Source organism: Vespa velutina, chromosome 4 (genome assembly GCF_912470025.1).
Source record: "Vespa velutina chromosome 4, iVesVel2.1, whole genome shotgun sequence".
Lineage (NCBI taxonomy): Eukaryota > Metazoa > Arthropoda > Insecta > Hymenoptera > Vespidae > Vespa > Vespa velutina.
Genome location: NC_062191.1, coordinates 1,637,424 through 1,642,423, shown reverse-complemented (window position 1 = coordinate 1,642,423; position 5,000 = coordinate 1,637,424). Strand labels below are relative to the sequence as shown.

General features: G+C 41.0%; 2 protein-coding genes across 2 annotated transcripts in view; both read right to left on the bottom strand.

Moving 5' to 3' along the window:
• The window catches only part of LOC124948700 (zinc finger homeobox protein 3), a 402,750-nt gene that overhangs the window by 381,721 nt on the left and 16,029 nt on the right, over nucleotides 1–5,000 (bottom strand). The gene's annotated exons all lie outside the window — the stretch shown is intronic.
• Nucleotides 1–5,000, bottom strand: part of LOC124948483 (methionine aminopeptidase 2-like) — a gene marked incomplete at its 3' end in the record, with an annotated part of 18,010 nt that overhangs the window by 635 nt on the left and 12,375 nt on the right. The gene's annotated exons all lie outside the window — the stretch shown is intronic.

Below are 5,000 nucleotides of genomic sequence, written 5' to 3'. Positions count from 1 at the left end.
TGTGAAGCAGGAATTGTGACTAAAATGAAAATATGCGAATGTGTACGAATATATACGTGTGTATAAGTTAACAAAGGTTAATAGAAGAAAATATTGCGTATAATGTACATAAACATAGTAAACAAAGAGATACATACGTAGATATAGTATGTCTTACGTATATACAGATCTATATACTTATGTAAGAGATTAGAAACGAGACGTGAGACAAAACAATGTTTCCTTAAAATTCCTCGTAAACAGGGAAACATTTCTATTCGAAGAATTTTTACGTAAATAAAAACAATCGATAGTACGTTAATGGAATATCGTAAGCTTGTGCATTAGTCATTGAGAAAGTAAGATAATTTTTTCCCCTCTCTCTGTCTCTCTCTTCCCCTTCCCCCTGCCCCACCCCCGTCATTTCAATTCTCTCTCTCTCTCTCTCTCTCTCTTTTTTATGGACTCTCGGGAAAACAAATTATGAATTAAAGATAAAGTTTATGAAGCACTTACACTTAACGTATGACAAAATAGAGAGAGAGAGAGAGAGAGAGAGAAAGAGAGAGAGCGAAGAAAACATGAAATCGCACCGCCGAAGGATAATTACAGGCCGTTAATCGAGCGACGATTAGGAAGAAATACGTCCACCCTCATAGAGGTCAACGGGTTAAACGGACCCAACCGCGACAGGATAGGTTGGACAAGGCTTTCTGAGACGCAAGAAAAAAAGAAGAAAGAAGATGAAGAAGAAGAAGAAGAAGAAGAAGAAGAAGAAGAAAGGGCCAAGGGCATAAAGGAAGGAGAAAATGCACGGAGGGCATCGGTTCCCGTGATAAAGTGCTCATAATGTTTTTAACGAGTAAGCCACACGTAATTTTATAATTCGGTTGAGTCTACGAGCATATACACACACACACACACACACACACAAACACACACATACATACACACATTCTCTTTCTGTCTCTCTCTCTCTCTCTTTTACACATATACACACATACATACATACATACATATACTCACTATGGTCGGTATTTCGAGAGTGGGTATAATGATTCGATGATTACGCGGCCATATCTCAAGAGTAGGGCTCTACAGCCGGTGGTGAGGAGATCACCGTCTTATACGTCAGGATGGAAACAATGTCGGTGGACCCTCCCACGCCACGTAGAAAGACTGTACCATAGTAAGGCCCAGTAATTCTCCCAATTATAAAATTATTATCCTGCGGTTGGCACCCCCGGGCAACACGCTGGACCAGTCTTCCTCCTCCTTCTTCTCTCTTCCTCTCTTCTCTTCTCTTCTCTTCTCTTTTCTTCTTTTCTCTTCTCTTCTCTTCTCTTCTTCCTCTTAGCCATCTTCTTCACGTAATTTCTCTTCTCCGTCGCTTCCTCGCATCTTCAGCCATTTTCTCTCTCTCTCTCTCTCTCTCTCTCGCTCTCTGTCTCTCTTATTTCTCTCTATCTATCTCGTTGATAATTTTTCTCGTTCGAAAAAATTTTTATAAATACCAACTTTTTGCGCAAAATGTCGAAAAGATTTACGCTTACGTCCCATATAAATGTATGGGATATCAGTTCATCTCTGTGCGTATTATTCGAAAAAAAAAAGAAAAATGACAAGAAAAAAGAAAAAATAATTTATTGTTTACGTAAAACAGACGGACGATTATCGAAAAAGTAATTGATAAATATTCGTTATAATTTTATTTCACTGTTACATAGAAAATTCTTAAACAACCGGCAAACTCTTTTAAAGAAAAATAATGATTTTTATCCGACTGTGAAAGTATTCGTAGAAAAATTTATATCGGTCGTTAGCGTAAATAAGATCGAGAGTGGAGGAGCGAAAAATACATAAATATGGCGACAGTAACTGCAAAAGGTCGCACACTCTAGAATCGCACACTCTCTCCCTCTCTCTCTCTCTCTCTCTCTCTCTCTCTCTCTCTCTCTCTGTTCTAACTCGAGCTCGTTCATAATCCAGCTGGTTGCTGGCGTTGACTTTAACCGAGCTCGTCCGCTACGTAGCGCGTAAGAACGTGTGGATACGTGCGTGAAATTTCAGCTCAGTGAAACACGAGGAAACCTTCGAAGTTCGAAGCATCGCCCTCTTTTCCTCTCGCCCCTTGGTTAAAGGGTAGCGATTTCAGACGACATATGTCTGTGAGTGTACTTTTCCTCGAGTACCGCTCGACGGATAATTAATGAGACTCGTTTCGTTGCTCTTGACGTCTGACTGTCGTAGGATATAATAAATAAAAATAAAAAAAAAAAAAAAAAAGAAAGAAAAAAAATCGAGAAAAGAAAATAACCAAAGGCAAAAAAGAGAGAGAACAAATCGTTCGTCGTTCGTCCTTGAAAATTTTACGTAACTATGATCATCGTTATATTCGATTTTACACGAATATTTTGCATAATACATATATACATATAAATATATATATATATATATATATATATATATATATATACATATATATATATAACTAATATATTTCGTTACGATAAAATATCGTACATTCACTTTTAATAAATTGATAAGAATACTATTAAAACGAATAGAGACGAAAGGCTGGTAAATGATCATTCGACAAAGATTGAACCTAAGAAGGAAGAAATCGTGACGTCTAGCGTGTCCCGGAAGCTGGACCCTCGAGAAGCAGCACGGACCGTCACGTCCGTGGACCATTAGTCTCGTCTTCGAAAGAAAAAGAGAGAGAAAGAGAGAGAGAGAGAGAGAGAAAGAAAGAAATAGAAAGAAAGAGTGTGTATAAGAGGTGAACGACGAGATAGGAGTTCATAGGTGGGGTGGGCCGCAAGTTAAAAGGACAAGAATGTTTGACAGCCATTTTTCAGTGATCACGCCGAGTTAGTTATCGACCGGTAAGATCTCTCACCCCTGGCCGCCCAATCTCGAGAGGCCATTCTTCCTTTTTTCTATTTCTCTTCGCTCTCAATGAAGAGAAAGAGAGAGAGAGAGAGAGAGAGAGAGAGAAAGAAAGAGAGAGAGATTATATCTCGTCTTCTCTCTGTCTCGCACGCACGAGAGGAGGATAGATAGATATAACTCTTGAGAATCTCGATGCTCTCTCTCTTTCTTTCTTTTTTTCTTTCTCTCTCTTTACCTCCCGCGACGAACTCGACCTGTATTGTCAGCAATGACCGGCACTGACGAGGCCAAGTTCGAAAGAACATCCTCTCTATCTATCTATCTATTTATCTTTTTCTCTCTTGTATACTCTCTCATACTCTTTCTTTCTCTCTCTCTCTCTCTCTCTCTCTCTCCCCCCCTCTCCCTCTCTCTCTCTCTCTCATCTCTAATGTCGAGGTATTGTGAGCCTAGTTAGCGGACGAACCGCCCAACGCAGCGTGATTCATTTTTGACTTCCACGAAAAATTCTTGATTGATCGGAAATTAGAGAGTTTAAATACCGGCCCGGGGCTACGACACGTCCGAATGAAGATCGTAATCGATCGGGGACGCGCCGACGAAGAATTCTCTCTCCTTCGCGTTTCAACGAGAAAGAGAGAAAAAAGAATAAAAGAGAGAGAGGGAGAGAGAGAGAAAGAGAGTATGGCCGTTCTTGAGGATGATGCCTGGCTTAGCCTCTCGATTACCCATAAATCTGCGTTAAAGCTTCGAGGCCGTCGACTTAAATGACGGACCAGTCTTCTTCTTCTTCTTCTTCTTCTTCTTCTTCTTCGTCTTCTTCTTCGTCTTCTTCTTCTTTCTCTTACTTCCTCTCTCGTTTCGCTTCGCCACGGGGCCGCGGGTGGAACGCAAAATGTTCTCTCTCTCTCTCTCTCTCTCTCTCTCTCTCTCTTTCTCTCTCTATCTATCTTTCACTCGCGGCCGCATTTTTGCGCTCCTCGCCTTTCGGTAATTACTGGTATTTTTTAAACGCCGCCGATTCATGCCGGACTAGTAAATCATTATAGAGTTAACCTCGCGGATGTGTAATTTATAACTCCGCGCTATTACCCCTACCATACTTTCCTCTTCCCTTTTCCTTTCCACCGACCAATATCTTTCCCCTACCCCTATCCCCCACTACCACCCATCCTAGCCCACCCCATCCCACTCCACCTACCCGAAGGGAACCGAGCGAATTCCCGTGGAATCGAGATAATTCGCGTTATCGAGGGAATTTCAAATCGTTCAGCTACTTCCAAATTGCTACTTCGTCGTTTGTAAATCAAGGTATCTCCTATACATATATACATACATACATACATACGTATATACATACGTACTTACGTATATAGATGTATACTGACGTAAATAAATAGATAGATAGATAGATAGATAGATAGAGGTAGAGATACCTTATATATAATATATGTATATGTGTATATAGATAGACTTAGAGTAGAAGCGAATCGATCGAGAGAAAAAGAGAAAGAAAGAGAGAGAGAGAGAGAGAGAGAGAGAGAGAGAGAGAGAGAGAGAGATAGAGAGCTCGCAATTAACGAATCAGATACTACGCGACATCAAAAAGACAAATGACCCGGCGAGATGGGAGCGGATAAATGTTCATCCTTTTCTTTTTTCTTTGTCTATTTTTTCTTTTTTCCTTCTTTTTTTTTTCTTCTTTCTGTTCGTCCTCCCACCCCACCATTCTCCTCCCGCCCCCATCCCCATTCCCGTCCACGATGCTCGAGCTTGACGAGTATGAATCGGAGATCTGATAACCGAAGAAACGGCTTGGGCGAGGGCGTATAAGAGGAGGAAGGGAAAGAGATAGTGGGGGAGAAAGTGAAAAGAAAAAGAAGAAGAAGAAGAGAGATAGACATAGATAGAGAGAGACAGAGAGAGAGAGAGAGAAGAGATGGTGGATGAGTATGAAAATTATTCTCTGGACGCACGTACGGAGCGCGCACACACTTGTCAAGATGGCGCATGGAATTAATTAAATTAAGCCTGCACCTCCCTCGGTGAAGGTTACCTGGAGACTCCTCTTCTCTCTCTCTCTCTCTCTCTCTCTCTCTCTCTCTCTCTCTCTCTACGTTCCTTCC